The 10366-nt window shown below is 29.3% G+C and overlaps 1 pseudogene; it reads left to right on the plus strand.

Annotated features, from left to right (window-relative positions):
* Window positions 1–4330: 4330 nt before the first annotated feature.
* On the plus strand, window positions 4331–5802 carry LOC101512448 (cytokinin dehydrogenase 3-like; annotated as a pseudogene).
* The last annotated feature ends 4564 nt before the right edge of the window (window positions 5803–10366 follow it).

Consider the following 10366-nt stretch of genomic DNA (forward strand, 5'->3'; position numbering starts at 1 on the left):
GCGTACTTCTATACTTACAATAATCACTTACGAATATTTTACCTTCAACTCCATCAACAATTGTACTATTGTAATAAACGATACAAATTACTTGTTGAGTAGCTATGAGATAGTAGGTGTGGTGAGATATTGTTGAAAAGATATAGTGAGATAGTAGGTTTGGTGATATATTGTTGAAAAGATATAGTGAGATAATAGGTATGGTGAGATTTTGTTGAAAAGATATAGTGAGATAGTAGGTGTGGTGAGATTGTGTAACTTTGTTTTCTATTTATAGAAGGTATAAGGTGTTTGAAATTTTAATAAAATGTTTTCATTGGTTGAAAACAATTCACAAGGATTGGATCATCCACATCTGTCGATAATTTTTTATCAACGGACGAGATTGAAATTTTAATAAAATGTTTTCATTGGTTGAAAAGAAGTCACAAGGATTGGATCATCCACATCCGTCGATAATTTTTAATAAACGGACGAGATTGAAATTTTAATAAAATGTTTTCATTGGTTGAAAACAAGTCACAAGGATTGGACCATCCATATCCATCGATAATTTTTAATCAACGGACGAGATTGAAATTTTAATAAAATGTTTTCATTGGTTGAAAACAAGTCACAAGGATTGGATCATCCACATCCGTCGATAATTTTTAATAAACGGACGAGATTGAAATTTTAATAAAATGTTTTCATTGGTTGAAAACAAGTCACAAGGATTGGATCATCCACATTCGTCGATAGTTTTTAATCAACGGACGAGATTGATATCGAATGGTGGCCATGCATGGTCGTGGCCTAGGGATGCGACCCCTTCACGAGGTCGTGGCCTGGGTAGCGACCCCCTGTAGAAATTGAGCCTGGGGGAGCGACCCCCTGAAGGCATCTGCAAACCTTCGTCAGTTCGTTGTCTGAGGGTACGACCTATAAATTCACCATTTATTCTCCAATTTTACCACAACTTCCTCCCTTTTCTTCTTTATCACATCTCTTCCTTACATTCAAATATATCTCTTAATCAAAAAATTTATTTTTATCATGGAACTATCAACGAATCATAGAGCTGAAATCCAATATATTAAAGCATTTGTAAGTTTATTGTATTTTATTTTATCTTATTTTATTTTATTGAATTTTATTTTATGTTATTTTATTTGATTTTATTGAATTTTATTTTATTGTATTTTATTTTATTGTATTGTATTGTATTGTATTTTATTTTATTTTATTTTTTGTTATTGTATTTTATTTTATTATATTTTATTTTATTGTATTTTTCAATTTGATTACTTATTTTAGTTTTGTTAATTTCAGTCACCCTTAAAGGATAAACTGAAATGTCATAGTAACGTCAATAAAAAACCAAATGAAGCCATATTACCATATTTGCAAGAGGTCGGCTTTGGTGAAGTGATAAAACTCGGAAATTATAAACTAGATGTTGGCCTCATTACTGTTATGGTTGAGAGATGGAGACCAGAAACTCACACATTTCATCTTCCAGTAGGTGAGTGCACAATAACTCTAGAAGATGTATACTACATTTTATGATTAAATGTTTTTGGTTTTCCTGTTAGCGGTTCAAATTTTGTAAACATTAAAGAAATTTGTCAAGATTACTTAGGAGTTATCTCACCTCAAGGAGCAACAAAAGGTAACTCTATTAAATTAAAGTGGCTCAAGGATACGTTTGACGATGTTGGTGAAAATGCATCTGTATTAGAAAAACAAGTATCTTGTCGAGCATACATCCTACGTATGATTGAAGGGTTATTGATGTCTGACAAATCCAACAACCGGGTACATTTAAAATATCTTTCACTGTTATGAGATTTACAAAAAGCATCCCAATATAGTTGGGGTTCAGCCGTTTAGCTTCACTATATAGAAAACTATGTCTTGCAACGAAACCCGGTGTAATGTCTATGGAAGGATGTGCATTGTTGTTGCAAAATTGGGCATGGTATCATTTGTCTTGTGTCACTCCAGAATTACGCAATCCATGAATATTTCCACTTTCACAAAGGTAGCCATTGCAATTATATTTTATATATATTATTTTCTTTTTTTAAAACCATTTTAATAATTTATTATAATTTTTATTTTTAATATATTTGGCAGATTTAATTTTGGTGGTCTCAATTTCGGTAAAGTTCCTCATAACGACATAGAAGGATACCGAAAAACAATTGATCACATGATGGTTGACGAAGTAATATATTCATTCACATTTATTTGAACTTTTTAAATATTTTGTTTTTAATACTTGTTATGATTACTTTAGCTTGCTTTTTTAAATATCAGGTCTATTGGAGACCTTATCTCATGTTCCAACATGAAGTTTCAGAGAAAGAGATGGTCACTTGGACTACATGTACCTATCTGCATTGTTATCATATTGTTGAAAAACATCATATAGATAGGGTCATACTTCAGTTCGACTTCCATCAACAAATACCACAACCACCTGAGGACATGAGAGTGTACCATGAGGTCGACATGAGGCATGGGGTTGATGATAACTGGAATTGGATTTGGAGGGAAGAAATTCAACATTGGAATGAGCGTCACAATTACGTGTTGCAAGGTAAGATCGTAGAATGTCTTTTATGCCACAACAAAGAATATATGATTTTTGGTTTAGACAGCACACCAAATTATTTATATCGGTCGAACAATATCTCTGTGATCCCTGTTTGCAACCACCGTCGTATCCTTCTGTTCCGTCGACCTCCCAATCAAGCCCACAACAACAAAACATGACACAACTGTCTCTATCATCACCTCTTCTACACGTCCCTACTACAGAAGTTCCATATCCACCAACGACTTAGTACTACGTTCCGGTTCCATAAATACCAACCCCCGGTCATCCAACAGAAAGTGGACTTTTCTATAATTTGTTTGGAACTCAGTGCACAACTTCTGAGTCGGCTTATGCTGTGTTTGACTCCTTGTATAATATTCCGTCTCAAACTTATATGGAAGCAGCTGGTAGTGATTCTAATCCACCTACAACTAACGTTCACGATAATGATCAGGATGAACCAAAAGAACCTCAACTCGTTCAAAGGGCTAGACGAGTTCGACGAAATCCTAGATGTAGAATTGGAGGTCATTTAGGTGGACATTAATAAGATGTATTTTTTTTATTAATTTAATATATTTTATTTAATGTTATTAATGTAATTTTTCTAATTAATGTATTTTCTGCTTGTAGGCGAAATAGATGCGTCTAATTTACGATAACTTTTCTATATTTTCAGCAGACCAAGAATATTTAATCTCATTCAATAACAAAAATGATACCAATGAAGCAGATTATGTTGAAGGCATTCTTCTATTTAACAAGCCGCTATTAGATCTTTCCTTTTATCCACCTCCTGATAAAACAAGGATAAAATCCTTGGTAACTAAATGTGGCATTACCTATGTTATAGAGCTTGTCAAATATTATGACACAAATACTCAACAACATGTCGACGAGGTAATTTCAAAATTAATTTGTTTGCTATTATCTATTGTCTTACTCTCTATTGATCCTAGAGAAATAGTTTTATGTAAAATTTGACCTATCATTGCTTTTATCAAGGTTCGAATTTAGATACTTTTAATCAATTTGACTTAAAAAAAGAATTTAGTTAATATTAATTTAACTTTAATTAACTATGTCATTGTTTCTTGACCAATAAGAAGTTGACAATTTGGTCAAAGAATTGAATTTTATTCCTACTTTCATGTTCCAAAAAGATGTGACATACGAGGAATTTCTAGACAGAGTCCATGTAGAGGAGTTAGTTCTTAGGTCAAAAGGACTTTGGGAGGTTCCCCACCCTTGGTTGAATATGTTCATACCTAAATCTAGAATTTCATATTTTAATGAAGGTGTCTTCAAGGGTATTATTCTCAAGCAAAATCTTACTCTCGTAGTTCTTCTATTCTACCCGATGAACCGAAACAAGTAAGTTTGTTATGTGCTTATTTGGCAATTAACATTTTACAATTATCTTATATAACAAAAATACAAAATAATCATTTTACAATTTTCTTATATGAGAGTTGAACCTTGTGTTTGACATATGGAGGACATTTTATTCATCTCAGAATTACATACTTATGTGAGACTTAATATAATTAGTATATGAATTGGTAATTTACAGGTGGGATGATAAGATGTCAACAATTATACCAAATGAAGATGTGTTCTACACTTTAGGTCTTTTGAATGTTGATGTTTTATTTTATAAACTTGTTTATTTGGATTATAGGCATAGGTAATAAACCAATGACAATATATAATAATATACCAATTATTCTTAATTTATGAATTTTAATGGAATTATATGATATTTTGATATGGGAAGGTGAGTTTGTGAGTTGTTCAAGAGAGAAGAATTCAGAGTTATTTTATTCTGTACTTGGAGGTTTAGGTCAATTCGGGGTGACAACCAGAGTAAGAATACCTCTAGGACCTGTACCAACAAGGGCAAGTATTATCATTCTTTATTTTCACTAACCTACACTTTACTATTTTTAATAATTTTTTTATTAGTATAAAATTCACTTTTTAAGTAAAATATATATGAAGTCCACTATTTTGAGAGATTCAGGTTAATAAGATATTGATTGTATTGGTTGTAGGCGAAGTGGTTGCGTCTAATTTACAGTGATTTTTCCACATTTTCAACAGACCAAGAACATTTAATCTCATTCAATGCAGCAAATTATGTAGAAGGCATAATTCTATTGAACAAGCCACTATTAGATCTTTCCTTTTATCTATCTCCTGATCACCCAAGGATTAAATCCTTACTAACTAAATATGGCATTGTCTATGTTATTGAGCTTGTGAAATATTATGACACAAGTTCTCAACAACGTATCAATGAGGTAATTTCAAACTTAATTTGTTTGCTATTTTTCTCTATTGATTTTACGGAAATAGTTTTCTATAAATTTTATATTTTTTATTCTTAATATATATATATATGAATCAATTTAATATATATATATGAATCAATTTAATATATATATATATGAATCAATTTAATAATTAACTATGTCATTGTTTGTTGATTAATAGGAAGTTGACAATTTGGTCAAAGGATTGAAGTTTGTTCCAACGTTCATGTTTCAAAAGGATTTGACATACAAGGAATTTATAAAGAGTCCATGGAGAGGAGTTAGCTCTTAGGTCAAAAGGATTTTGGAACGTCCCTCACCCTTGGTTGCATATATACATACCTAAATCTAGAATTTTAGATTTTAATGAAGGTGTCTTCAAGGGTATTATTCTCAAGCAAAATCTTACTCCCATTATTCTTCTATTCTACCCGATGAATCGAAACAAGTAAGTTTGTCATGTGCTCATTTAGCAATTATTATTTTACAATTATTTATACGAGAGTTGAACCTTGTCTTTGATATTACAATGTCAAACTTTTAACACTAGGTTGAATTATTCATCTCGTGTGAGACTTAAATGTAATGAGTATATGAATTAATAATTTACAGGTGGGATGATAAGATGTCAGCAGTTATACCAGAGGAAGATGTCTTCTACAATTTCAGTCCATTGAATGTTGCAAGTGGGTTAGATGAGGTGAAGGCATATGAGGCACAAATCCAACAGATATTACAGTTTTGTAATTATTCTGGTATTGAGATTAAAGAATATCTTGCGGGAAACTACACACATCAACAATGGATTCAACACTTTGGCACCAAATGACAACTTTTTGAAGATAGAAAGCTAAATTTGATCCCAAAAGAATATTATCATCTGGGCAAGGAATATTTCAGTAAACAAAATACTAGGTTTCAGCTACGACCCCATCTAAATTTATGGAGGTCTATTAATAAATTTATATTTAATAAATGAGTATTTAATATGAAAATTTTTTGAGTGAAAAATATTAAATATTTTTCTCGACTAGAAATTAATACAGGACTAGCCCAACACATTTGAAAATTTAAAGAGAGTTTTAATATGAGGCATAAAACAGATTTTCTAAATTTTGACATGGCATCACTAAATTAATATAATTGATGTCATGTAATATTTGTTTTTCAATTGATTTAATATTATTGAGATAATATTAAATTTAAACAAAAATTATGTTTTAATTTTAAAAATATTAAAATTTGAGGTTTTTTATTAAGTAAAACTTTTGATTAAGTTAAAATTATGTTTTTCATGGAGGTCTAAAGCGGTTTCTTTAGTGGTCTTATCTTACGGAAGGTCCTAAATTTATATTTGATTATTGTAAATTGATAGAACATATAGATCAAGAATCATATAAATTCAAAATCACTAAAATAGAAAATTATGGATATATGAACAAACTAATATCTAAGTTAGTAGCATAAAACGAAAAAATGTCTACAAGACATGATTGAATATATTAAAGATTAAAAATAATTTATCAATTTGAATCAAACAAAAATTACAATAAAATGTAAATAATGTCGACTAAGACGATGGATAAAACAACATTGTTATTAAATGACATGCAATACGCACACAAAAATTCTAAGTCTTAGCCAAAAAAAGACACAAAACCACTCTCTATTCAATAGATAAATAAAAGGAAGAGACATAAGGAGGCACACATATATTTTTTCTTTTCTTTTGATTTAAATAAGTGATTTACACATATATTTTGTTTTGATTTTGTGTGTTTTCATCATTTCACCATTTTAGTGTGACGATATTTTGATTTGTCATATTAAAATGGTGTTTTATTTATTCAAATTAGCAATATAGCTCTCATTTAATATCAATTGAAACAATAACTTCAACATTGTCAACATTACTAGAGATACGAGTAATTCAAACACTTTAATTTTTTTATATTTATAGACTTTATTTTATTTGTAGGTATTTTTGCGTTGTATGCCATTAACATAAGTGTCATAAATTTGTTTCCAAATTTCTTATTTTTGTATTTTTACTTTTTACGATGTACTCCACCTATTTGAATAAATGTATTTTTTTAGTAAAAAAATTATGAATAAAATTGGAAATAAAAAATCACTCTTGAAAAAATCATATTTTTCTTTCGGGATGTGACTTATATAAATTTTAAAAAAATGATCCAAGAGATGAACTATTACTCTTTCTAGTAAATAATAAATTTTATAATAATAGAAAACAGAGAGTAATTTTATTTTTTTTACATAAATTTATGAGCTTTGCCTATGCTATTGATTGTTCTTTGCAACTAATAATTGTTTATTCAAACGTCTATGCTATTGTTCAATTAGTTTCATTAAAGTTATCGGTAGGAATAGTAAAAAGGGTTAAATATATTTTAAATTTTATATAATTTTAATATTTCAATTTTAGTCTATGTAAAATAAAAATATAATTTTTAGTTCCAACAAAATTATCATGAATGTAGTTTAATCATTATTGTTACGTCAATATGTATTTCTAAATAAATTTTTATAAGTATATTTACAATAATATAAAAATTTCTTTTATAAGAAATGATCTAAAAATTCGTCATACTCAATTACTTTCGATTTGTATTAAAATAGGATAATTATCCACCAAAATATAAAAACATTAAACATTGATCTTAAAAATTGGGTCAAATTGGATTTCAAAAGCTGAACTCGTGTAAACTTGTTACCACTTTGAATTCCACGACCAGATCAACTCAAAATAAGGTGTTCTCATAATTGTGTCTTGACTGAACAGTTTGATAGATCAATAGAATCAAATCGAATAGAATGAAAAATTTAAATTTATTTCAATTCATTATATGTTCAACGTAAACACCCCAAATTTTATAATAATTCATTTTATTAATGAAATAGAATTTTAAATAATTAATTTGTAATAGAATTTATTAATAATTCATTTTATTAATGAAATATAATTTATTTTCTTATTATTTTATAGGCTAAATTACATTTGTGGTCCCTTAACTTAATTTCAGGTAACGCTTTAGTCCCTTATCTTTTTTTTTTCCTGATTTAGTCATTTATTCCTAATAATATCAAATAAAGTATGAAAATATGAGTTTATTTGAAGATTTGCGTTACACATTTGATGAAATTTGTATTATATTGAAAAATATAATTAATTTTATGAGTTTTGATTGAATTTTTTTTTGAATTTTTGTTTAAAAAAGGATAATGTTGTTGAAATTTTAAAACATAAAATATCAAATTGTCATTTAAAATTAAAATAAAGGACTAAGTCGGGAAAAAAAAAAGATAAATGACTAAAACGTTACCTGAAATTAAGTTAAGGGACCACGAATGTAATTTAGCCTATTTTATAATATATGTTGATAAATTTTGTGATGAATTTGCGTTATATGGATGGTTTATATGATCTGCTAGTTTTATAAGGCTAAATAAGTAATATTGTAACACCCTAAGTTTGTTGTTATTATACATTAGTAATATTTTCTTATACGTATGTTAATGTGGTGCGATAATTTTTTTTATGTAATTCTTTTTATCTATTTGTCTTAATGATTTAATTAAATTAACGATTGATATTAAATCCTATTTTTATATTATACATAAGTATAGGTTCATGCATATTAATTTTAGATTGTTATTATGTTAAGCTTAATATTTTAATATTATTGCTAACTACACCTTTGGTATATATATATATATATATATATATATAAATTAACTAAATTATTTATAATATAAATAAATAAATTAGTTTATACAAATAAAACGTAATAATGATGACTGATGAGATGCAGCCATGCCTTGTGAAGTCATATAAGCATTCAATTATATTGCGGTCCATCTATTAGTGATACTAATAACCTAATCCTCGTCTTTCTCTTTTCTATCACCGGCGCGATACAAAATGTATACCTTACCTCTCCAAATTTTAATTCTTTTCTCATCAGCCAACTAGCCAAGTGAAACCTATTATTATCCAATTTGACTTTTTAATTCTCTCTTATACCTCGAATATCCCGAATTCTCTCTCATTTCGCCATGGAAATACATGAATAGTTGGCTTCAGGCACAAAATCTGCCGATCGTGACTCCATGTAAGTTTAAACAACTATTTGGATTCCTCTTGTCAAAACCTTCAAGAAACACTACTCATTTGCATTTTTTTGTGAAGTTGACGTAGGACTGCTCCGACGAGTCGGTGAGACTTTTTATGCGGTTTTTCTCGTCGTGTTGACTCCATTTTGCTCCTAAAATTATTACTAATCATTTAACATTCATTTTCATGCTCCGCGTAATTTATTAGTTGTGTCTCGATGATTTTGTGAACTCGCCATTTATTTCGATTTGTTCGCGGTACAATGTCGATATGCAGTTGCTGTTGAAAACTCATATTGATTCATGGGTTTGTTAAAGCGTCGCAATAAGGTAAGGGGTGAAAGAACGTTTGCATTCATGAGTATAATATATTGTGAGATGAACGAGAAAATCGTATTTCCCAACGATTCATCTGAGGCTCGCTACGTATGACAGAAGTCCTTTGAGAGATAAATTAATTAATATGCATATATGGAAATTGTGAGATTAAAATATATAATAGAAATATTTGTAAGATGTTGATTGATTTAATTTTTTAAAATGTGTGATATTTATATTATTGTGATATTGGGTGTCGAATTAAATTTATATATATGTGTAATTAGATGAGTTTATGTGATGTGATAACAAAAGATGAATGTGTTGTGATAAATTTTATGTGATGATGATGATATATGATTAATAATTGTGATGTTATAAACTGTGATGAGAATATTCAATTAACCCCATAGTTGATGAAATAATGGTGATTTCAATTTGTGTTTGAGATGACGGTTTTAACGGAGTATCATATACCAACGATGGGAGAAAATAAATATTGAGAATTTGTGAAGTGGAGATTATTTTGTCATCATATAGGTAGGGCCTGACAAGCCTAGTGATTCCAGGGAAGTACAACTGAATGAGCCTGATCGTGGCGGTCTGTTGTCGAGCCTTAAGGCAAGAATGTTAGACCTTGGAGGTATTCCGGTGGGGAATTCCTAAGTGACTTGGAGGTAGCACTCAAAATGTCGGGAGCTACCACACAACACATGTTTACCTCGACTGTCGCGTATATGTGTCTCGGGTTGAGTTGAGGGGATCTATGAGGACATGGCCTCCGTCCACCGAGATGGTGACATAGTATCAAGCCTCCTAACCAAATACTTCAGAGTTAGAATGGTACTACATTATGAAGTAGAGTTTAAGCTCATGCATATCATTACATTTTCTTGTGATTGTTTTATTGTGATTAATAGGTATCATGTGTGATAATAATTTCTCTTAGATGATTTGATGTTGTAGTGAAATGCATCGATTTTACTTGAGTGATTTTAACTTTATAATGTGAGGT

This window comes from Cicer arietinum, chromosome 1, assembly GCF_000331145.2.
Source record: "Cicer arietinum cultivar CDC Frontier isolate Library 1 chromosome 1, Cicar.CDCFrontier_v2.0, whole genome shotgun sequence".
Classification (NCBI taxonomy): Eukaryota; Viridiplantae; Streptophyta; class Magnoliopsida; order Fabales; family Fabaceae; genus Cicer; species Cicer arietinum.